We start from the raw sequence: 25,509 nt of genomic DNA on the forward strand, positions 1-25,509 counted from the left end.
GCTCAGTCATATCCAACTGTTTGTAACCCATGAACTGTAGCCTGCCAGGCTCCTCTCTCCATGGGATTTCCCAGACAAGAATACTGAAGTGGGTTGCCATTTTCTCCTCCAGGGGATCTTCCCGACACAGGGATCAAACATGAGTCTCCTGCATTGCAGGAAGATTCCTTACCATCTGAACCACCAGGGGAAACCCTGTGGTTTATCCTACAGGCTCCAAACAGCAATCACTATTATTATCCAATCACTGATATATGGGTTTGTCTTCATTTAACACCCACTAGATCAGCACTAACTAGGCACTGGGTTACAAAGACAAGGCTTGCATAGTTTACAGTCCAGCAGAGAGAAACACATGAAAACAAAGTCCCTGGCATGTAACTGGAAATGTAATAGATTTACAGCCTTTAGTTGGAGCCCAGAGGCAGAAAGGAGAATGTCCTAGTTAAGAAAAAAAATAAAGGCAAGCTCTGCCTTCTACCCAGTTTTACCCAAGACCAACTCTGAAGATTTCAAAGGAGCCAAAGAAATGTTGCTTGACCATCTGCATCAGTGACTTCCTTTCCTTTAGCCTTTCATCCTTGCCTCCTAGACTCATTCATTATGAAAATGCCCCCCATTTTAATTTTTTTTAAGATTTTTTTGATGTGGAAAGTGAAAGTGAAGTTGCTCAGTTGTGTCCAACTCTTTGCGACCCCATGGACTGTAGCCTACCAGGTTCCTTCGTCCGTGGGATTTTCCAGGCAAGAATAGTGATGCGGGTTGCCATTTCCTTCTCCAGAAGATCTTCCAAACCCAGGGATTGAACTACAATTTCCTGCATTGTAGGCAGACGCTTTACCATCTGAGCCACCAGGGTAATCTTTTCGATGTGGACCATTTTGTGAAAATCTTTATTGAATTTTTATTATAATATTGTTTCCATTTTATGTTTTGGTGGTTTTTTTTTTTGGCCACAAGACATGTGAGATCTTAGCTCCTCTACCAGAGATTGAACCTGCATCCCCTGCATTGGAATTCGAAGTCTTATAACCACTGGACTGCCAGGGAAGCCCTATTTTAAGTAAAGGATGAAAATGTGAAAGAATCAATTCTAAATCTCTGTTTTTTAAAGAAGTTTCTGATCTGTAAGAATCTCCAATCTTCCACTCAGAGAAAAAATGATATGAAGTAATTAAGTATTTGACTAAATCTCTCACCCCACAGTCTAACAATGGGCAAATATCAGGAGAAGAGAGGAAAGTCAATATTTTAAAACTATTTGCTTGTCTGATTCACAGTTTCCTGACTTTGACTCTCAAAATCCTTATAAAATAAAAAAAAAGATGATCCTTTACAGCATTTTTTCAGAGGAATAAATTTTTATATGTCCCCTATCCAAGCAGAAAATGATAAGATGTAGTGTTTTGGGTAATAAAACTCAAGATAAGACTTTTAAAAATTAAAAAGGAAATGTCTATAGAGTCACGTCTAAATAAGCCTAGGAGAATGTTAAAAATATACTCACTAAGGAATGCAAGATTTTGGAAAGATGGGGAAGTCTTTTCAATCCTTATTTTATATAACTGTATGAATATATGATATGCTTTTGGCATTTTTCAGGTCAAAAAAGAAAACCAGACAGGGCTAATATTAAACAATTTCGTATATGGATATTTCAGTATAAAAGAAGGAAGTAAATGACCATGTTGATTTACATAACAGACACCTTTATCCATCGTTAACAGGAAGTACTAAAGCACAGTGGTTAGAAATGGGGGTTTTTAAGTCAGACAGACAGACATTGGTTTGAATTTAAGTCTTATTCTCACTGGCTGTGAGACTGAAAAAATATGATTTACTCACTATAAACTTATGTTCCCCTCTCTAAAGTGGGAATAATAATACCAGATTTGTTAAGATCTCAGAAGTTAGCATATCTGATACATACGAAGATCTTGGTTAAATACAATCATTAAAGCTTCCCTGGTGACTCAGATGGTAAAGAATCTGTCTGCAATGCAGAAGACAGGGGTTCAATCCCTGGGTCAGGAAGATGCCCTGGAGAAGGAAATGTCAACCCACTCCAGTATTCTTGTCTGGAAAATCCCATGGACAGAGGAGCCAGGTGGGTTACTGTCCGTGGGATCACAAGAGTCAGACACTAAGCCAACAGAAGGTTTCAGTTAAAGAGAGACCAGGTGACTACTAAATTAGCTGAATGTAGACAATGGAGTGCTCATGCACAGACATAAAAGATTGCAAATAAACTGATAATAGACCATAAGGAAAGCCTGGATTTGATAATAAGGCAGCTTAATTACTCCGTTATTGATTAGGATAATAATGACGCGTATCCTGTTTCTAAAGACATAATGTACTCGCTTGCTCTTCTAGTTTCCGAAATAGTCCACAAACTGAAGACACTGATCTTAAGGCTTAACCATGTATATGATTAAAAATAATGGATGATAGTGAAAGCATCTGGTTCAGCAAATGCTCCCAGCACTGAAAAGTCAAGGTACCGATGCTGCTTTTTAAGATAACACAAACTGCCCTAAAAATGCTGACTGAATTTCTGAAAGGTAAACTGCTTAACAGAGAGGAATGAGGAATTATTTGTTAAAGAGTTAGAGGAGATTCGATGAAATTTATCACAGTTAAGTAGCGAACCAAGACAGGCGAAAAAAATGTGATACAAATAAAAATGGTTAAGCGGAGATTTTAAAAGCAAGTTGTTTGGACAGTTAGTGGAAATCTTTATGTTTACGTAATAAAATCACATAAAATAAACAGAAATAACAAGGTTAGGCTGAAAGGAAAATGCCAGGCAATGAACATGAAATCTACAAAATATTTCAAATAATCCTAAACATCTTTCTATAAACATTAAACTTAGCCTCCTCATTAAAGGGAAACACACACACACACACACACAACTTTTTCTAAATCAGGGTTGGGTGGGGACGGGTTTAACAATGGAGCGGCATAGATTTGTCTTGCTTTCTCAGCAAATATTATCATAAAACAATTTTGCTTTCCAAGTCTGTAAAAGAGCGGATTTGAGTCTTGTACACATACCAGAAGAAACAGTTGTGGGCAGAGAAGTGAAGTTGGCACACTGGCCTTTTATCCCTCTCCTTCTGTTACAGGGATCTAATCATATCTGGGACACATATGCAAAACTGGCCTCACATATAGACAGGGTAGGAGGCCATCCTTGCAGTGAAATTAGGAGGCTCTCACCTTCTCCAGGGAAGTTGCACTACCAAACCAACCATAGAAGGACTTTGTCTTACAGATCAGCAAAGCCAAGGCACTATTTCCAGAGTGCCACTATGTTACCTGGAAGGAGAAAGAATACTCTAGAGGGGGGCATGCTCCTGACCCTGATTTTCTCTGGCTTGCCCATTAGCATAGATTAGTTTACTCTTCACATTGCCCCCTAGACACTAGGCAGAGAGAGCAAGTGGACTGAAACAGAAACAATCCTTTGATGAGAATAGAAGCGGGCTAGGGGTAGAGTGTGGTACAGCAACAGAGTAAGGCATTGGGCCAGAAAAAACAGGCCCTGATGGACATACGGCGTCCATATTTTCCAAACCCAAACTCATGACACATAGCTTGACAACTATGATTGTACTTAGGGGAACAACAGGACAGAATATTTACAACCCAGGGTTGCCCTGGAAAATCTAGGATATATAAACACCACATCCATAAAGGCATTGAAAGTGGGAAAGCTAACATAACCTACTTGAGAATTCGGCATGTGCTGGCCAGCACATGTGAAAGCAAGTTTGTTAAATCACCCCAGTCTCTATTTATTTCGATCACAAACACATTATATATTTTTGACACATTTAGGATCTCTATTCCAAAGACTTGCTGTAAGAATAGCAGGTGATATGTGAAGGAAATAGATTTTTACAGTTGAGTAGAAAAGCATGCATAATATCGGATTAGATTGTTTGCCAAGCTTCCCAAATTTGTCTGCCCGGGCCTTGCAAGACTACTAAAGTCACCCATGTCACCATGTAACCAAAGGGAGGAAATATTCTCAGAAAACCTGTGCTCTCTGGCAGAAAACCTTCAGATTAGCTCCACAAGTTTTCAGAAAGGAAAATTAATCAGTTCAATTTGGTGCCACTTTTTCTTGCCTTACATCTATTTAATTACTTGCATGTGAGAGTCACTGTTTCTAACATGACCACCTCCCCCCCCAAATAGTTTAGTGAAAGCTTCTCATAGAAAGAAAAACAAAGGTCAGTAACCTAATATCCCCAAGCAACCGTACAACAACAAACCAGGGAGGGAAAAAAGTGAAGAAACACTCTGAATGGGAAAAAGATCTTCGTTTGTTTACTCTTTCAACAGTGAATAAAAGTTATGCTTTTGCCAATAACTATGAATTGAGAGTGTGCCCAACTTTTACAGAATATATAAGAAGATCCCATAAAATATAAGGGGAATGTTTTGTGTGAAGTCAGAAGCTAAAAATCTTCTGACTAGAAATGTATCAAATGTATCACCTTTGTCATGGCACCTAGAGACTTGAAGTGGTTAAATGCCTGGGAATTATCTAAGAAAGGGAAAGCATCTCTCATTCACATGGGTAAACTGAGGCACAGCAGCATGTCCAAGGTGACCCAGCCAGCTGTAATGGAGTCAAGGCAAAACCCCATCTCCTACAGAGTTTACGGATGAGCTTACTCATCTGTAAAATGAGGGTGCCGAACTTCGAGGTCAATGCCAACCGTAACATCCAGCAATGCTGTATTGATTGATTGCTTTGTAATCTACTTATTTGTATTTTGGCTCTTAAATAAAGGTAAGGCTGCCAGGTTTGACATATTTCTAGCCCTTAGAAAGCTGACCTGACAGTAAAGCCCTTCCAAAACATTTATAGAGACAATGTTCAGAACAATTTGCAGAATTTAATAAGGTGACATATTTTGAAGCATAGGGCAGTTACAGGCAGCCAACCTGAATGGATGCAGGCAAGGGAGGTATTATTTTTTTTAATTTTCAAGATGTCACTGACAAGGGAGACATATGCCAAATGGGAACATAGTCCTCTATTGAACTAAAAAAAAAAAAAGATCTTGAAAAAGACAGGAAGAGCAATGAGGAGCATGACACACAAAAATGGGTGAAACATCAAAATAGGATATTGAGAATGAGAAAATATATTGATTAAAATTATTTGAAGTTTAAAGTCACCTGATGGATCTTCTTATACCTGCCCCCAAAACATGACCATGAAGAGGATTTCCAGTATTTAATAGCTTACTATAAACCCTGGAAAGATATTCTAAAATCAGAGTATATTTGTTTAAAATCTATACTTTTCATAAAGTTTCTTGTTTACCTTTACCATGAATTCTTACCAGTATTTCATACAGCTTTAAAGTAGAATTTATGAAGTAAAAGAAAAAACGACTATGTGGCATAAATATTGGATGGATGCATGGATAACCAAGTTGTTAGCAGCAGTAGTAGCCAATTCATTACTGTCTAAAAGTTGTCAATCAGATGTACTATACTTTACATATATTATAGGTGAGGTGATTTAAAACACAATAAGTCAGTGAACAGAAGATTCTTTTTAGGGTCACAGAGTGCTTTTCTCAGTTTACATAGATTTAGCGAAATATCGTACCACCAAAATCATGATCGGAGGCAATTAAGAAAACCAAAACTACTTGGAAAAAATCGTTGGGAATTCTGGTTGCCCAGTTACCTCACAGACTTCTCATTCTGTCAGATAACCAGGTAAACTTTCACATCTCCAATGCATTTTCCGTACCTTGATAGAAGTACAAACACTTTGCACTTAGACCTGGTTTTGAGGTCATCACTTGTTAGCTGTTGGTTCTTGGACAAATTACTTAACTTTTCAGTGATTATTTGTCTGAAACAATAATAATGTTTGACTCACTAGATTCTTAATAATGACTAGATTAGATAGTACCTCAAAAATAGTCATCCTGGTGTATGGCACAGGAAGCATCAATGAGTGGAGGTAGTCACAGTGGTAGTCGTAAGAGTGATAATGGCCCTTACTTTTTTACCATTGTGACATGTTGTTTTGAAATCAACACACATTTTGGATTGAGAGTTGAGTTTGAAGCCAGGCTCTATGTTTGATGGCTGAATGACAAGATAGTTCCTCTGGTTTCATTTTTCCTTCTCTAAAATGAAGAACATAAAATTCTTATTAGTCTTATAAAATTAAATGAGATAATATAGGTTAGCACTACTCCATGCCTGGCACAATGACAGTGATCATAAATAAATGTTAGTTCCCAGTACTTCTTGTCCCCACAACTCCCTTCATTCCTGTATTCATTCATTCACAAGCATAACTGAACCCTTAGAACACAAAAGAAATAAGACTGCCCATCCTGGTTTCAAGAAGAAGGTAAGAGGGCAGAGAAAGAGATTATAGGATGTGCTGGCACATAATTTAAGGTGTAAACCAGTGCTTAGGAGCACAAAAGAGAAAAGCATAAAGCTTTCTCTAAAAGTCTTAAAAAGATATTAAAAATTAGGTCACTTATCCACTAGAATGGCTACTACCAAACAATACCACCAACAGAAAATAAAAAGTGGTCGGCAAGGATATGGAGAAACTGGAACCATTATGCATTGCTTACGGGAATACAAAATAATATAGCTGCTGTGGAAAATAGCTTGATGATGCCTCATAAAGTGAGACATAGAATTGAGACCCAGCCATGTCACTTGTAGGTATATCCCCCAAAGAGCTGAAAATAGGTCTTCAAACAAAAACTCATACATGAATATTCATAGCAGCAATAATCACAGTCACCAAAAGGTGGAAACAACCCAAGTGTCCATCAATAGATGAATAAATCAATCAAAGGTGGTCCATCCATACAATGGAAAATATTCTGCTATAGTAAGGAATGAAGTATTGATGTATACATTCTACAACATAGGTGAACTATGAAAACTTTGTTATGTGAAAAAAGCCAGTGACAAAGATCATATATGATGTGAGTTCATTTATATAAAATGTCCAGAATAGGCAAATCCAAGGAGACAGAAAACTGATTAGGGCTGAAGGAGATGAGGAGCAGGAGTGGAAAGGAATAACAGGTAAAGGGTACGAGGGTTCTCTTTGTGGTGATGAAAATATTGTATAGTTGACTGTGATGATGGATGCACACCTCTGTGGATATACTAAAAGCCATTGAACTGTGGCCTTTAAATGGGTCAGTTAAATGATATGTGAATTATATCTCAATAAGGCTCTTTTAAAAAGAGACAGGCTAAAAATTAAAATGTTAAAACACACACGCACTGCCCTAGGAATTCGGACAGACTCTGCCAGATCCAGTATGAAGAGTGTCAGTGACCATTCCAATGCTGGAACTGATTGCAAAAAAAAAAAAAAAAACATAAGCAAATTAAGAGCATGCCCGGCAGAGAAGGTAAGAATGGAACAATACATCCAAAGCCCAGGGCTGTGAACAGTGCTGGCATGCTGACGTGTTCTGAGGCATTGAGATGCTGATAGGGAGCTGGGACATGGAGAGATGGCAGGAGAATAATATTACATGGTTGAGACGAGTCGACCCAGAATATAGTAGTGGCCTGGGAAGTAGGCTTCAGAGAGATTCCATCACTCACCTGGTATGTGTAGAGGTAAGTCTGTGATCTCTCTTAAGCATCCATTTCCTGTAAAATGGGAATAAACACCATGCCCCCCTCACAAGATACTTTGAGGGTGTAATGGAGATAGATAAAGCATATAGTCAGAGCCTGGGAAACAGTCTGCAGTCAATAAGTGTTCATGCGCCAAGCCTGCGGGAAGCCAAAAGAGTTCAGAGTAAGAAATTTCCAGTTATCAACAAAATGTTACAGCTGGTGATAAAGGTTTCAAGCTTTTTGAACTTTTGAGTAATTTATACACATTACTGCTGATTTAACTTCCGCCGATCCATCAAGAAATACACATTTCTTAAAAAAAAAAAAGTCTGTAGAAGATTATGGTAAATGTTTCCTAGACTAATGATACTGATCTGGCCTCAGTAGCTCAAGCTTAGCCATAAAAATAATAAGTTCCTGTTATGACAATATTCTAATTAAACATCCCAAACTTTATTCCAGGTATACACAATCCAATATTGGCAGAGCTAATTCAACCAAGAACATGCTAGCCAGTAAATAATAAATTCTCAGAAGCCAAAATTTCCATTTACACCCGTAAATAGAAATTTCAATTTAAGGTAAATTGTTAAATAATAAGACCAGTGGGCAATGAACCATACTAAACACATCATATGAAATGGATCAGTCATGCAGCATGGTGACCAGGAAAGAAATCTGTGACATGTTCTGTAGCTAAATGCTGTGTGTTTACACATGCACACACACGCACACAGGCACATACAACCAGCTGCTACCACAGCGACACAGCGCACACGTGAAAGAGGGAGAAATTCTGAATGAGTAGCTGGTTACACTCCTCTGTGTTTAAAATCTTTTGGTCACTTTCCATGGGATCATCTAACCATGAAGAATGCTATTTTATACAATGCTTGGCAGAGTGCTTGTTAGGAAGAGGGATCCTGTAAATGGCTTTGCTGAAGCTAAAACACCATTAAGACACAGACTCAGGCATGTTCTTTATTGAGACCACCTTAAGTTCAAAAGTCACTGTCCACAAATTTAAAATCAGTGACACACTTACACAAAATACCAGTACTTACATAATTCCTCTAATTATGAGGCAATCAAGATTAAAATAACTCAACACAGATCATTTTTTTCTACCTTAATCTGGGCAACAGGACATGGCGTAGGCGTCAGAGATTTTGGAAATCACTCAACATGCTAGATGCAGGATGTTATCTTACAGATTGTCTGGAGAGCAAGGAACTTGGAAGAGAAAAGTTTGGAAGAAAATAGGTTTGATTTTTAAATATTTTTCAGCTCTTTTATTTTAATAAGCCATTGTGCATTCCAAGTTTGGAAACAATTTAAAAGAAACAATCATATGGATCATCTTTCACCATAGTCACCAAGATGTCAGCATTTGAGTGTAGCCTGTTTTAACAAGAGAGCAAAATCCTTAATGCCAGCTTAGTGCTTTGCTTTCTGAGTTCCCAGAGTCTGAAGAGTATGCAGAGCAAAAAGCTACACAAACCTTGGAAGCAAATTATTTTTATTTCTTTATATATATTTGTGAAGTACCTGTTTGCCTGGTGCTGAGAGATTCCTTGGGAAGTGGGAATTTTAGGACTAAAACCAGAAAATATCAGAGGGGCAAGATGGTTACCTTACGTGTTTACCAACAAAAGACTAAAATCGATGTATAATCTCTACACACACATCAAATCAACACACATATGTTGAAATAATTTTAAAAGAGTGGCATCCAAAAATTAAAATGTAAAATGTTCAGCCAAACTATATACTCTATACCAATTAATCATTAATTCTCCTCAGCACCCTCTAGTTATTACCACTTCTTTTCCCTCCAATCAAATCTTAAAGGACATTTTCAAAGAGTATTTTCCAATCAGAAGGTCCCACAGTCAACCAAAAAAACTTGCCCCAAATTCATTGGTCCTTAGGGATTTGGAAAGGTTTGGGGAAAAGTTTTAATACAAAATCATTTCTACACTGATTCAGAGTACTGATTCAATGTTTTGAATAGTTCAAGTGAAATTTATGCCTGAAATATTGATATAATTAAGGAAATAAAAATATTATCTGGAAGATGGCTTTAACTCAACCAAAATAAAACCTCAGATCCTTTTCTTTATTACATCATTTGAGCTTAGCACTTCTTGCTAAGAAATCTGTTAATGAGATTAATACGGCAAAAGAAAGTGTTTATATTTGCCCACCTTAATCACTCTCCACTTTCATCTTCACATCTTTAAAAAAGATTAAAATGAAGATTAGCAAAAGAACAGTTGTTTCTTTTAAAATGCATTGCAAAGTTTGCTTTCTCAGTTGATTTCTTCCAAATTTCTGGTGCTCTCTGCTGAAATATTTTACTATTGAATATTTCGTGTAATTCATTAAGAAGTCCTGATAATGCGGGACTACTTCATCCAAGGATCCTCCAGCATATGGAAAATACTGCAAATTACCAAAAAAGTCCACCAAGTGAAACATAAAGAAAAAAATGAGTTTAAGAGACAGTTGGACGTGTTTATGTAGGCAAAAGGGGTTAGACGATATGCTGACAACACGAAGAGGTGTGTTGCAATAAACTTGAAGGAGACAGGCCATTGGGCCAACCAGCCTTTTTCTACCCAGGAATTCCTTATGCTCTCATTAGGGTCTCATATCCGGACAGCTGCGTTATTAAAATTTGGCCCTAAACTTGAGTCAATGAAAGAGTTTCATGTCTTGATTTCATTCTTTCTTTACATATTAAATACACAAACACACACACACACACGTTTCAACTTTGATTCAAGGAAGCATTTCATTTAACATCCAGACATGAGATTTTTGTGACTCGTGGCCAGGGAGAGGGAAGGGCTTTATGAACAAGCTTGTTCTGATCATGTCCACCTCTGTCTGATATGAGTACATGTTCATGGCACCTCACTTTCATTAATACAACATTCTAAACAGTTCTCTGAATAGCCACCTTTAGTACTGAGTTAGGTTCAAGCTTTTATAACAGAGTTTCTTGGGAAGAAAAAATGCTTTAAGGGTTAGGGAAAAAGGGCAGTTACTCTTCATTCCTTTATCTTTCCTCATCTTTTAAAATATGTGGTTAGGAAAGATTTTGTACAGGATTGGTTAGAAGCCAAGAGTTTCTCTGACCCTTTTCATCACTGCCATTTCACATTTCTTGCCTCAGGAATTGGTGGAGTTTTGAATGCATTCACATTTTAATGTATACGACGTGAGCATAACTTGCATCTGAATATAAATACCAAACACCTGGATTAACACTTTGCAATTAACAAGCACTTGGATCCTCACTGTCTTGTTTGCTCTAAATCATTATCCTATTAGCTTGGTGCAATTATCTGATATTTATAGATGTATTGACAAACTAAGGCCCAAAGAAGTTAAACTTGAAGTTAAAGAAGTTAAACCCAAAATCACTTGCCCAAGTTGGTAGGTAGTTGAGTTAGAAGTAAAAGAATGAACTTAAATTCAAATAGAAAATAAAGCTCAACTTTAATGTGATTTAAAAAAAAATAGATAAAATTGAGCAAAAACATAAACAAATGATGAGCTCATATCTATTTGGGTCCATTTCTCAAGACCTAATCCATTACCTGGTAACAGTATATTTATGTGTGCTACTTAGTTATCTCAAGAGTAAAGATGCTTAAGGAAACAAATTCATATCTTCACTAATTAAAGATTTCTTTATAGCTTTGTTATCCTTTTTCTCTTTTAGGTAAAAAAATGTACAACCACTAAAATCAATACATCAATCAAAATATTGATGCTATCTGTTTGTACTCTTTTAACTTTGAGCATCATAGTTTTCGAAGCAAAAACCCAAAGCCTTACCTATATTCTAGCAAACTGACAATTACTGAAAATAATATCCTTCTAAGAAAAGCCAAACCCACATTCAAAAGCTATTAACTGTTGTTGTTGCAAACAGAAGTCTTAGTCAATATTTGAAAATGACAGGTAGTACGTGGATGCATGCTCAGCCATGTCCGACCCTTTGCGACCCCATGGACTGTAGCCCACCAGGCTCCTCTGTCCATGGGATTCTCCAGGCAAGAACACTGGAGGTGGTTGCCATTTCCTACTCCAGATACCATCCCGACTCAGGGATCAAACCCATGTCTCCTGCATCTCCTGCATCAGCAGGTTGATTCTTTACCACTGAGCCACCTGAGAAGCCCCCCATAACAGGTAGTACTGGGATATAAACAAATAGCTGATGCATAGAGGGGCAGTGGTGGCAGGAAGAGAGCATTGAGGAAAGAGAAAGAGAGACTACTGCAGAGGGCCTGATCCCTAGGGAGAATCTAGGCCCCTCCCTTAAGGCCCCTTAAGCTCCCATAAGAAGCAGCCCCCAGTTCCTTCTGATGTGCTCTTGTATTTGGTTCTCTCCTAGAACAAGTGTCCTGGTCTGGTCACCAGTTTGAGGTCACTCCCCTGATGACCTGTCTAGCCATTGCAAATGTCCTCCTGTCAGGGGCTAGAGCTTAACCATGAGACCCAGCATAGGTTAGATCTGGGTCCAATTACAACCAAAGCAGAACCCCAGAATGGAAGACACACTGTCTCATACTTGGCAAAAAGGGCACCACCTCACCAGAATGAAGCCCAGATTCTGAGGTCAGTATCCTGAGAGTTTTAGACACCAAAGTGCTTTAGCTATTGTCCTTGGGACATTGGCCACCACCCCCGCTGAAGCTCTGACTCTAGGCTTCCTCTCCTCTCCTTCCCTGTCTGCTGTGAGGTCCCAAGATGCCTTCAGCACAGCCTGGAAGGGTTAAAACACATTACAGGTGATTTAAACTAATTTCGGTGGTGGCGGATGGATGTTGAAGACCTGACCTTTTGTGCATTAGGAAGATCTACTCTCGCCTTCACTTTATTCTGTAGCTATCATTTGGCTAGATGGGCCTGCCTTCGATACTCCCAATAGCATTCATCACACACAGCCTGTCCTCCCCGCCAGCCTGCAAGAACTAGGTCTTTCTTGCTCCCTGTTGTATCCTTGTTTCTAGCATGGTGCCCAGCACATAGTAGGAATTAGTAAGAAACTTGCAATGAACACACATATGATACATGTATGTAATTGTCAAGCAATCCATTAGCTTAGGAAATGAGGGGCTCCATCACATGATTGAACGTATTAGTTGGCTGATAATACTGATGCATTAGACAGACATTTATATTACTTCATACCTACATTATATTATAAAGCACAAATATATCAACTTATATGTTTTTATCTACCATTTTAACTTCTGTGAATTCTCTGTTCAAAAAGAGTATCTGCTAAATTTGCTTTAGGAAATCCTGAGTGAAGAGAAATGAAAGACAGCCTCTTACTGGAAACAAAAGAACTCTAAGAAATATATGTTTTCTCGGAATTCACATTTGTCAGAAAAAAATTCTGGAAAACTGCAGGTAACGTATATTCAGATAATTTCATTATGTTAACTTAAAATTAAGAATTTAATGACTTGATGGCAAAAGGAACAAACTACTTTTTAAATGTTCAGTCTCCATATGATTTGCGCTACCCTTACTCTGCCCACTGGAGAAGGGCATGGCAAACCACTTCAGTATTCTTGCCTTGAGAACCCCATGAACAGTATGAAAAGGCAAAAGGATAGGACACTGAAAGATGAACTCCCCAGGTCAGTAGGTGCCCAATATGCTAATGGAGATCAGTGGAGAAATAACTCCAGAAAGAATGATGGGATGGAGCCAAAGCAAAAACGATACCCAACTGTGGATGTGATTGGTGATAGATGCAAAGTCCGATGCTGTAAAGAGCAATATTGTATAGGAACCTGGAATGTTAGGTCCATGAATCAAGGCAAACTGGAAGTGGTCAAACAGGAGATGGCAAGAGTGAACGTTGATATTCTAGGAATCAGCGAACTAAGATGGACTGGAATGGGTGAATTTAACTCAGATGACCATTATATCTACTACTGTGGGCAAGAATCCCTTAGAAGAAATGGAGTAGCCATCATGGTCAACAGAAGAATCCGAAATGCAGTACTTGGATGCAATCTCAAAAACGACAGAATGATCTCTGTTTGCTTCCAAGGCAAACCATTCAATATCAAGGTAATCCAAGTCTATGCACCGACCAGTAACGCTGAAGAAGCTGAAGTTGAACGATTCTATGAAGACCTACAAGACCTTCTAGAACTAACACCCAAAAAAGATGTCCTTTTCATTATAGGGGACTGGAAGGCAAAAGTAGGAAGTCAAGAAACACCTGGCGTAACAGGCAGGTTTGGCCTTGGAGTACAGAATGAAGCAGGGCAAAGGCTAATAGAGTTTTGCCACGAGAACGCACTGGTAATAGCAAACACCCTATTCCAACAACACAAGAGAAGACTCTACACATGGACATCACCAGGTGGTCAACACGAAAATCAGATTGATTATATTCTTTGCAGCCAAAGATGGAGAAGCTCTATACAGTCAGCAAAAACAAGACCGGGAGCAGACTGTGGCTCAGATCATGAACTGCTTATTGCCAAATTCAGACTTAAATTGAAGAAAGTAGGGAAAACCACTAGACCATTCAGGTATGACCTAGATCAAATCCCTTATAGTATACAGTGGAAGTGAAAAATAGATTTAAGGGACTAGACCTGATAGACATAATGCCTGATGAACTATGGACAGAGGTTCGTGACATTGTACAGGAGACAGGGATCAAGAAAATCCCCATGGAAAAGAAATGCAAAAAAGCAAAATGGCTGTCTGAGAAGGCCTTACAGATAGCTGGGAAGAGAAGAGAAGGGAAAAGCAAAGGAGAAAAGGAAAGATATTCTCATTGGAATGCAGAGTTCCAAAGAATAGCAAGGAGAGATAAGAAAGCCTTCCTCAGTGATCAGTGCAAAGAAATAGAGGAAAACAACAGATTGGGAAAGACTAGAGATCTCTTCAAGAAAATTAGAGATACCAAGGGAACATTTCACACAAAGATAAGCTCGATAAAGGACAGAAATGGTATGGACCTAACAGAAGCAGAAGATATTAAGAAGAGGTGGCAAGAATACACAGAAGAACTGTACAAAAAAGATCTTCATGACACAGATAATCACGATGGTGTGATCACTCACCTAGAGCCAGACATCTTGTAATGTGAAGTCAAGTGGGCCTTAGAAAGCATCACTACGAACAAAGCTAGTGGAGGTGATGGAATTCCAGTTGAGCTATTTCAAATCCTCAAAGGTGATGCTGTGAAAGTGCTGCACTCGATATGCCAGCAAATTTGGAAAACTCAGCAGTGGCCACAGGACAGGAAGAGGTCAGTCTTCGTTCCAATCCCAAAGAAAGGCAATGCCAAAGAATGCTCAAACTACCGCACAATTGCACTCATCCCACATGCTAGTAAAGTAATGCTCAAAATTCTCCAAGCCAGGCTTCAGCAATACGTGAACCGTGAACTTCCAGATGTTCAAGCTGGTTTTAGAAAAGGCAGAGGAACCAGAGATCAAATTGCCAATATTCGCTGGATCATTGAAAAAGCAAGAGAGTTCCAGAAAAACATCTATTTCTGCTTTATTGACTATGCCAAAGCCTTTGACTGTGTGGATCACAATAAACTGTGGAAAATTCTGAAACAGATGGGAATACCAGACCATCTGACCTGTCTCTTGAGAAACCTGTATGCAGGTCAGGAAGCAACAGTTAGAACTGGACATGGAACAACAGACTGGTTCCAAATAGGAAAAGGAGTACGTCAAGGCTGTATATTGTCACCCTGCTTATTTAACTTATATGCAGAGTACATCATGAGAAACGCTGGGCTGGAAGAAACACAAGCTGGAATCAAGATTGCTGGGAGAAATACCAATAACCTCAGATATGCGGATGACACCACCCTTATGGCAGAAAGTGAAGAAGAACTAAAGAGCCTCTTGATGAAGGTGAAGGAGGAGAGTGAAAAAGTTGGCTTAAAGCTCAACGTTCAGAAAACTAAGATCATGGCATCTGGTCCCATCACTCCATGGGAAATAGATGGGGAAACAGTGGAAACAGTGTCAGACTTTACTTTTTTGGGCTCCAGAATCACTGCTGATGGTGATTGTAGCCATGAAATTAAAAGACGCTTACTCCTTGGAAGGAAGGTTATGGCCAACCTAGATAGCATGTTTAAAAGCAGAGACATTACTTTGCCAACAAAAGTCCGTCTAGTCAAGACTATGGTTTTTCCAGTGGTCATGTATGGATGTGAGAGTTGGACGGTGAAGAAAGCTGAGCGCCGCAGAATTGATGCTTTTGAACTGTGGTGTTGGAGAAGACTCTTGAGAGTTTCTTGGACTGCAAGGAGATCCAATCAATCCATCCTAAAAGAGATCAATCCTGGGTGTTCATTGGAAGGTCTGATGTTGAAGCTGAAGCTCCAATACTTTGGCCACCTCATGCGAAGTGTTGACTCATTGGAAAAGACCCTAATGCTGGGTAGGATTGGGGGCGGGAGGAGAAGGGGACGACAGAGGATGAGATGGTTGGATGGCATCACCTACTCGATGAACATGGGTTTGGGTGGACTCCGGGAGTTGGTGATGGACAGAGAGGCCTGGCATGCTGCAATTCATGGGGTCGCAGAGAATCGGACACGACTGAGCGACTGAACTGGACTGAACTACTCTCCTATCCCAAATAAACCCAATTAATTTTGCAATTTCACTTCCAAATTACTCCCTTGAGTGACTCTGTTTATGATTTGGTCTCTTGATGTGCTAAAGACAAATAACAGACAAGTTATGGGAAAGACGGGAAAAAAATTCCTCAGAGCGTTCTGTAAAAACCAAGGATCCCTTTCTAATACACCTACATATGCATGTGTGCTAAGTCACTTCAGTCATGTCCAACTGTTTGTGACCCTACTGACTGTAGCCCACCAGGTTCCATTGTCCATGGGATTCTCCAGGCAAGAATACTGGAGTGGGTTGTTATGACCTCCTCCAAGGGATCTTCCCGACCCAGGAATTGAACTCGTGTCTCTTCTGTCTCCTGCATTGGCAGGCAGATTCTTTACCTCTAACGCCACATGGGAAGCACACATCTACATCACTTCAGTTCAGTTCAGTTCAGTTGCTCAGTCGTGTCCAACTCATTGCGACGCCATAAACCTCAGCACGCCAGGCCTCCCTGTCCATCACCAACTTCCGGAGTTTAACGAAACTCATGTCCATCGAGTCGGTGATGCCATCCAGCCATCTCATCCTCTGTCATCCCCTTCTCCTCCTGCCCTCAATCCTTCCCAGCGTCAGGGTCTTTTCCAATGAGTCAACTCTTCGCATGAGGTGGCCAAAGTATTGGAGTTTCAGCTTCAACATCAGTCCTTCCAGTGAACACCAGGACTGATCTCCTTTAGGATGGACTGATTGGATCTTCTTGCAGTCCAAGGGACTCTCAAGAATCTTCTCCAACACCACAGTTCAAAAGCATCAATTCTTCGGTGCTCAGCTTTCTTCACCGTCCAACTCTCACATCCATACATGACTACTGGAAAAACCATAGCCTTGACCAGACGGACCTTTGTTACCAAAGTAATGTCTCTGTTTTTTAATATGCTGTCAAGGTTGGTCATAACTTTTCTTCCAAGGAGTAAGCTTCTTTTAATTGCAGGGCTGCAGTCACCATCAGCAGTGATTCTGGAGCCCAAAAAATAAAGTCTGACACTGTTTCCACTGTTTCCCCATCTATTTCCCATGAAGTGAAGGGACCAGATGCCATGATCTTAGTTTTCTGAATGTTGAGCTTTAAGCCAACCTTTTCACTCTCCTCTCTCACTTTCATCAAGAGGCTTTTTAGTTCTTCTTCACTTTCTGCCGTAAGGGTGGTGTCATCCGCATATCTGAGGCTATTGATATTTCTCCCAGCAATCTTGATTCCAGCTTGTGCTTCTTGCAGCCGAGTGTTTCTCATGATGTACTCTGCATATAAGTTAAATAAGCAGGGTGACAGTATACAACCTTGACGTACTCCTTTTCCTATTTGGAACCAGTCTGTTGTTCCATGTCCAGTTCTAACTGTTGCTTCCTGACCTGCATACACGTTTCTCAAGAGGCAGGTCAGGTGGTCTGGTATTCCCATCTCTTTCAGAATTTTCCAGTTTATTGTGATCCATGCAAAGGCTTTGGCATAGTCAATAAAGCAGAAATAGATGTGTTTCTGCAACTCTCTTGCTTTTTCAATGATCTAGCGGATGTTGGCAATTTGATCTCTGCTTCCTTTGCCTTTTCTAAAACCAGCTTGAACATCTGGAAGTTCACGGTTCACGTATTGCTGAAGCCTGGCTTGGAGAATTTTGAGCATTACTTTACTAGCATGTGAGATGAGTGCAATTGTGCAGTAGTTTGAGCACTCTTTGGCATTGCCTTTCTTTGGGATTGGAATGAAAACTAACCTTTTCCAGTCCTGTGGCCATTGCTGAGTTTTCCAAATTTGCTGACATATTGAGTGCAGCACTTTCACAGCATCACCTTTGAGGATTTGAAATAGCTCAGCTGGAATTCCATCACCTCCACTAGCATTGTTCGTAGTGATGCTTTCTAAGGCCCACTTGACTTCACATTCCAGGATGTCTGGCTCTAGGTGAGTGATCACACCATCGTGATTATATGGGTCATGAAGATCTTTTTTGTACAGTTCTTCTGTGTATTCTTGCCACCTCTTCTTAATATCTTGTGCTTCTGTTAGGTCCCTACCATTTCTGTCCTTTATCGAGCCCATCTTTGCATGAAATGTTCCCTTGGTGTCTCTAATTTTCTTGAAGAGATCTCTAGTCTTTCCCATTCTGTTGTTTCCCTCTATTTCTTTGCATTGATCCCTGAGGAAGGCTTTCTTATCTCTCCTTCCTATTCTTTGGAACTCTGCATTCAAATGGGAATACCTTTCCTTTTCTCCTTTGCTTTTCCCTTCTCTTCTTTTCACAGCTATTTGTAAGGCCTCCTCAGACAGCCATTTTGCTTTTTTGCATTTCTTTCCCATGGGGATGGTCTTGATCCCTGTCTCCTGTACAATGTCATGAACCTCCATCCACAGTTCATCAGGCACTCTGTCTGTCAGATCTAGTCCCTTAAATCTATTTCTCACTTCCACTGTATACTCATAAGGGATTTGATCTAGGTCATACCTGAATGGTCTAGTGGTTTTCCCTACTTTCTTCAATTTAAGTCTCAATTTGGCAATAAGCAGTTCATGATCTGAGCCACAGTCAGTTCCCAGTCTTATTTTTGCTGACTGTATAGAGCTTCTCCATCTTTGGCTGCAAAGAATATAATCAATCTGATTTTGGTGTTGACCATCTGGTAATGTCCATGTGTAGAGTCTTCTCTTGTGTTGTTGGAAGAGGGTGTTTGCTATGACCAGTGCATTCTCTTGGCAAAACTCTATTAGCCTTTGCCCTGCTTCATTCTGTACTCCAAGGCCAAATTTGCCTGTTACTCCAGGTGTTTCTTGACTTCCTACTTTTGCATTCCAGTCCCCTTTAATGAAAAGAACATCTTTTTTGGGTGTTAGTTCTAGAAGGTCTTGTAGGTCTTCATAGAACCGTTCAACTTCAGCTTCTTCAGCGTTACTGGTTGGGGTATAGGCTTGGATTACCGTGATATTGAATGATTTGCCTTGGAAATGAGCAGAGATCATTCTGTCATTTTTGAGATTGCATCCAAGTACTGCATTTCGGACTCTTTTGTTGACTCTGATGGCTACTCCATTTCTTCTAAGGGATTCCTGCCCACAGTAGTAGTTATAATGGTCATCTGAGTTAAATTCACCCATTCCAGTCCATCTTAGTTCGCTGATTCCTAGAATGTCGACATTCACTCTTGCCATCTCCTGTTTGACCACTTCCAATTTGTGTTGATTCATGGACCTAACATTCCAGGTTCCTATGCAATATTGCTTTTTACAGCATTGGACCTTGGTTCTATCACCCGTCCCATCCACAACTGGGTATTGTTTTTGCTTCGGCTCCATCCTTTCATTCTTTCTGGAGTTATTTCTCCACTGATCTCCAGCAGCATATTGGGCACCTGCCGACCTGGGGAGTTCATCTTTCAGTGTCCTATCTTTTAGCCTTTTCATACTGTTTGTGGGGTTCTCAAGGCAAGAATACTGTAGTGGTTTGCCATTCCCTTCTCCAGTGGACCACATTCTGTCAGACCTTCCCACCATGACCCATCCGTCTTGGGTGGCCCCACACAGCATGGCTTAGTTTCATTGAGTTAGGCAAGGCTATGGTCCGCGTGATCAGATTGGCTGCTGCTGCTGCTGCTAAGTTGCTTCAGTCGTGTCCAACTCTGTGCAACCCCATAGAGGGCAGCCCACCAGGCTCCCCTGTCCCTGGGATTCTCTAGGTAAGAACACTGGAGTGGGTTGCCGTTTCCTTCTCCAATGCAGGAAAGTGAAAAGTGAGAGTGAAGTCGCTCAGTCCTGTCTGACTCTTCGCGACCCCATGGACTGCAGCCCACCAGGCTCTTCCGTCCACAGGATTCTCCAGGCAAGAGTACTGGAGTAGGTTGCCATTGCCTTCTCCATCAGATTGGCTAGTTTTCTGTGATTATGGTTTCAGTGTGTCTGCCCTCTAATGCCCTCTCGCAACACCTACCGTCTTACTTGGGTTTCTCTTACTTTGGACGAGGAGTATCTCCTCAAGGTCGCCCCTCCTGACCTTGAACGTGGAGTAGCTCCTCTCGGCCCTCCTGCACCAGCGTAGCCACCGCTTCTTGGACGTGGGATTGCTCCTCTCGGCCGCGCTTCCGCCGCGCTTCTGCATATCTACATATATGTATGTAGAAATGTTACTGTTAGTCACTCAGTCGTGTCTGAATCTTTGTGACCCCATGGAGCCAGCCAGGCTCCTCTGTCCATGGAATTTTCCAGGCAAGAATACTGGAGTGGGTAGCCATTCCCTTCTCCAGGGGATCTTCCCCACTCAGGGATCAAACCCTGTTTTCCTGCATTGCAGGCAGATTCTTTGCTGTCTGATATATACATATATGTATTGGGACCAAACGGAGTCAGAGAACACTGAGTTCAATTTCTACTTTGACAGTGGTCCTGTATGACTCCCCTCATATCTCATTTGGTAAAGAATCCACCCGCAACGCAGGAGACTCCAGTTCGATTCCTGGGTCAGGAAGATCCACTGGAGAAGGGATAGGCTACCCACTCCAGTGTCCTTGGGCTTTCCTTGTGGCTCAGCTGGTAAAGAATCTGCCTGCAATGCAGGAAACCTGGGTTTAATCCCTGGGTTGGGAAGATCCCCTGGAGAAGGGAAAGGCTACCCACTCCAGTATTCTGGCCTGGAGAATTTCAGGGACTACACAGTCCATGGGGTCACAAAGAGTTGGACACGACTGAGTGACTTTCACTTTCACTGTGTGACTCTGAGCCAGTCTTTCCAACACCCTATTTCCTCATCTGTCACATAAGAATAACAAGATTTGCCCTTTATCAGTTTCCAAAGATGTTTATATATCTGAAACATACTTAGGACTTCCAAAATAGGTTTGATTATTTTGCCTTACACCATCAAACTCTTGATTTCCTGCTTTTCCAAACTGGGGACATTAAAATATTTGCCCACCTTGAAAGAATCAAATAAAATAATGCATATGTAAAAACTTTGAAATTTGAAACTGTTTACATGGGAAATATCTTGTTATTTTAATATTTTTGCAAATGCATATTTCAACTAAATGCAGGTTATTGGAAAATGCAATGAGTCATTTCCAACTTTTTGGTCTCCTTTAATATGAAGCACAGAAGACCTTCTTGTGGCTAAACATATTATCAGTAGAACATGCATGTGCTTGGAGTTCTTTGCCCAGTAATAAAAATTAGCTTGTACCATGACATTCATATTCAGTTTAAAAAGTATTTCTCAGTGTCCTCTATATGCCAGATAATAACAGCTGGGGATACTTAGCTGAGGCGGTTATAACAAAATGCCCTAGACTGGGTGGCTTGGACAATAGCTTTTATTTTGAAAGCTGGGAAGTCTGAGATCAAGGTGCTAGCAGGTTCAATTCCTGGTGGAAACTGGCTTCCTGGCTTGTGGACAGCCACTTTCTTGCTGTGTGCTCATATAACCTTTCCTTAGTGTACCCAAGGAGAGAGCATGACCTCTGTGTTCCTCTTCTTATAAGAACACTAATCTTATCATGGGTACCCCACCCTCATGACCTCATCTAAACCTAGTTTCCTCCCAAAGGTCCCCCCTCCAATTACCATCACACTTGGGGTTAAGACTTCAACAGATTAATATTGGGGGACACAACATTCAACCCATCACAGAGTATTAAGTAAAAAATGATAGTGTCCCTGACCTAATGGAGGTCTTATTCCAGCTAAAAGAAGACATAAAGGAATGACCTCAGTGCAGAGTATTAAATGCTATGAGGGACACAGAAGGGCTAGCCTCAGACTTCCAGGAGGAAATGACATGTGAGCTGAGTTAAAGGATGAACAAAGAAGTCAGCCAGGTAAAGGGAGCAGGAAGGAGTATTCCTGCTAGAGTAAATAACAGAGACAAAGGCCCTAACTTCGGAAACAGTGTGGTCTGTTTAGGGGGAAATGAAAACAACATTATAAACATGTAATTAGCCATTCAAAGAGTGGTAGGAAAAGAGGATGAAGAAAAGAAAACATTACATATAAAAGGACCACGTGCGCTTTTCTAAAGAACCTGTGGTTTATCACATTGGTACTAAGCTTCAAGAGTTGTACGAAACATGGGTTCAATCCCTGGGTCAGGAAGATCCCCTGGAGGAGAGCACAGCAACCCACACCAGTATTCTTGCCTTGAGAATCCCATGAACAGAGGAGCCTAGTGGGTTACAGTCCATGGGGTTGCACTGAGTCAGACACGACTGAAGTGACTTTGCATGCATGCATGCACTATGCCTCACACACTAGGGTACTCAAACCCTGCGGGCAGGCAGGATTAACATAACCCAGCTTCTTAGATTCTCAATTTTATCCAAAACTATAGGAAAGAAGTGGGGCATTTTGCTTTACTACCTTCACAATTTTCAGTGGCCCTCTCTAGAGTTCACACATGACCTAGTCTCAGCTTCTTCACTGTTTTCTGTGATGCCTCTCAACCCCTATGACTGCCTGGGCATTTTCTTAGGGAAGTATCAACCTACCAGTTCTGTGCAGTTCCCAGTTTTCTGATCTTTTCAGTGGAACAGCATATGTCACTGACATGTTAACTGCTGGTAAAAAAAAAAAAAAAATAGAAGAAAATCAATTATTGTATGACCCACCAATCTCTTAACTCCCAAGTCCCTATTTCTGAACTTCAGTTCACCTCCAACAATGTCTTCATCTTTTCCAATCTAGCCCCTGGCTTCTCAGTTGTAATAAAATAGATACTGATCTCAGGTGGGGAGAATAAGCATCAGAAACAGATGAACTCATAAGACACAAATCTTATGTCACTATCCTCCTGTTTTCATGCAAATGTCCCCAGTAATTAAATCAGGAAAAGAAAATGTAGCAAAAACATAGCCAAATGGTTCAAAATTTCAAAAGAAGCTGTAAATGTGGTCCTTTTTAGAAGATCAGGTTCTCACTAGAGTATGAGAAAGGGTAACAGTTGTTCTGATGAAGCAGTTTTTAAATTCTTGTCAGTGATTTGAAAAGAGATAACTGATGTATGTTGAAGAAGCTGGCAAGATTTTTAAATAGTTCGGACGCTACAGGGAGCATTTTTTTTTAAAGCAATGCACTCAGAAGTGTTGGCAAGATTTTATTTGAACGTAGCAGTGCTTATGTGAGGAAGTTATTTTGAATTACCCTAGTATAAATATGTATGACTTTATTTGTATTGAAAATTTCCTTTGCAAGTGAGTGACTGCGGGACTGTTATATCTCTATTGCCTGGTAAATGATTTAGGTATTTCATTTTGGAAGTAAAATATTACAATCAGAACTCAAAAACAGTATCAAAACCTTGTTTGTTACCACAGTGACTTTTGCACCTACATTAATGCCTTTTAATTCTTATTTGCCACGTAGAACAAATGGCATCTGTTGTTTTAAGTCTGGCTTTTTTATATGGCATTCATGCTTGCATGCATTCATTCATCCAACAGGCATTACTCAGTGCATCTCATGTTTCAGGCTCTATGCTAGCCAATGGGCAGACAGCAATAGTATTGAACTGTCCTTCCTCATAACACATTTCATATAAACATTCTGTTTCCAGCTGGAAATTTTCCGCAGCACAGGGAAATATCAAAACCTAAGGTCATATCTTATTATTTAATACCTGTGCCTGTTGACACTGCAGATGGTGACTGCAGCCATGAAATTAAAAGACACTTGCTCCTTGGAAGAAAAGCTATGACCAACTTAGACAACATATTAAAAAGCAGAGACATTACTTTACCAACAAAAGTCTGTCTAGTCAAAGCTATGGTTTTTCTAGTAGTCATGTATGGATGTGAGAGCTGGACTATAAAGAAAGCTGAGCACCGAAGAATTGATGCTTTTAAACTGTGGTTTTGGAGAAGACTTTTGAGAGTCCCTTGGACTGCAAGGAGATCCGACCAGTCCATCCTACAGGAGATCAGTCCTGAATATTCATTGGAAGGATTGATGCTGAAGCTGCAACTCCAATACTTTGGCCATCTGATGCGAAGAACTGACTCATTGGAAAAGACCCTGATGCTGGGAAAGATTGAAGGAGGGAGGAGAAAGGGATGACAGAGGATGAGATGGTTGGATAACATCACTGACACAATGGACATGAGTTTGAGTAGGCTCCGGGAATTGGTGATGGACAGGGAGTGGGGTTGAAAAGAGTCGGACACGACTGAGTGACTGAACTGATGCCTGTTGAAGGTTGTGAACAAGTCTATCTTTAAAAGATAGGCTTTTTTCTCTGAATAAAAAGCACTGAAAGAAAGATATGAAGCGGTGAGGGCCCCGAGTAAGAAATAGGACTTGAAGCGGAAAAAAGAACAGAGACAGGAAGAGAGAAAGTATTATAAACAGGATTTAATACTTTCCTCAATACCTTTGGGCAACCAGTTACCGGTCTACATGAAAATGAAGCTGCTGGCAGGAAAAAGCTCCTACTGGCTGATGGAGCCTGTCCATTTAAGGAAGAAGAGAGAATTCCCTGGTGGCCCAGTGGTTAGGATTCCACCCTTTCACTGCTGAGGGCCTGACTTCAATTTCTGGTCATGGGAACTAGATCCTACAAGCCTCACCGAATGGAAAAATAAAGGAGAAACAAAACTCCCCATCTTCTCTGTTTTCTCTATTTACTTGTTGTGTGATATTACAGGGTGAGGGGATCATTTGTCTTAAATTACAATTACACACTTACCTTCTGAAGTAAGCCATACTTTTACTAGTCTACTCCATTTTCTCTTTATTATTTCTTTCCCTTTTCTGAGAAAACCTCTTATTAAACTTTAATATATTTAAAAATAAATCATGAATAGATTCATCAGAACCACTTAAAGAGAAAGACAAAGATATACACACAATTATACATTTGTTCCTTCATTTTTTTTTCAGAACGTGTAAACTGATGCACAAGAAAAGGAATAAAACAGTTTGTTTTATATTAATATAATGTAATATGGTACATAATTTGACAAAAGGAGGTTGTGTGTGTCTGAGTGTTCCATGCTAGGCTCATCCATACTCTTTTTTTTTTTTTAAGCCACGCATTTTGACTTACAGGATCTTAGTTCCCTAACGAGGGACAGAACCCTTGCCCTCAGCAGTGAAAGCTCAGAGTACTAACTACTGGACTGTCAGGGAATTTCCACAATCCTCATTCTTATCTCATTTCTTTACAAGTGTAAAATAGAT

At 40.2% G+C, this 25,509-nt stretch overlaps 1 long non-coding RNA gene across 1 annotated transcript; it reads right to left on the bottom strand.

Annotated features, from left to right (window-relative positions):
- Positions 1-937: 937 nt before the first annotated feature.
- LOC145542603 (uncharacterized) lies at positions 938-22,892 on the bottom strand. Its single transcript, XR_014079969.1, has 4 exons — positions 22,824-22,892; positions 20,279-20,448; positions 7,639-7,812; positions 938-6,173 (listed from the first exon to the last, which is right to left on the bottom strand). It is a non-coding gene; the product is annotated as an uncharacterized LOC145542603 (long non-coding RNA).
- Positions 22,893-25,509: the final 2,617 nt, after the last annotated feature.

This window comes from Giraffa tippelskirchi, chromosome 3 (genome assembly GCF_054371585.1).
Source record: "Giraffa tippelskirchi isolate mGirTip1 chromosome 3, T2T-mGirTip1v1.2.pri, whole genome shotgun sequence".
NCBI lineage: Eukaryota > Metazoa > Chordata > Mammalia > Artiodactyla > Giraffidae > Giraffa > Giraffa tippelskirchi.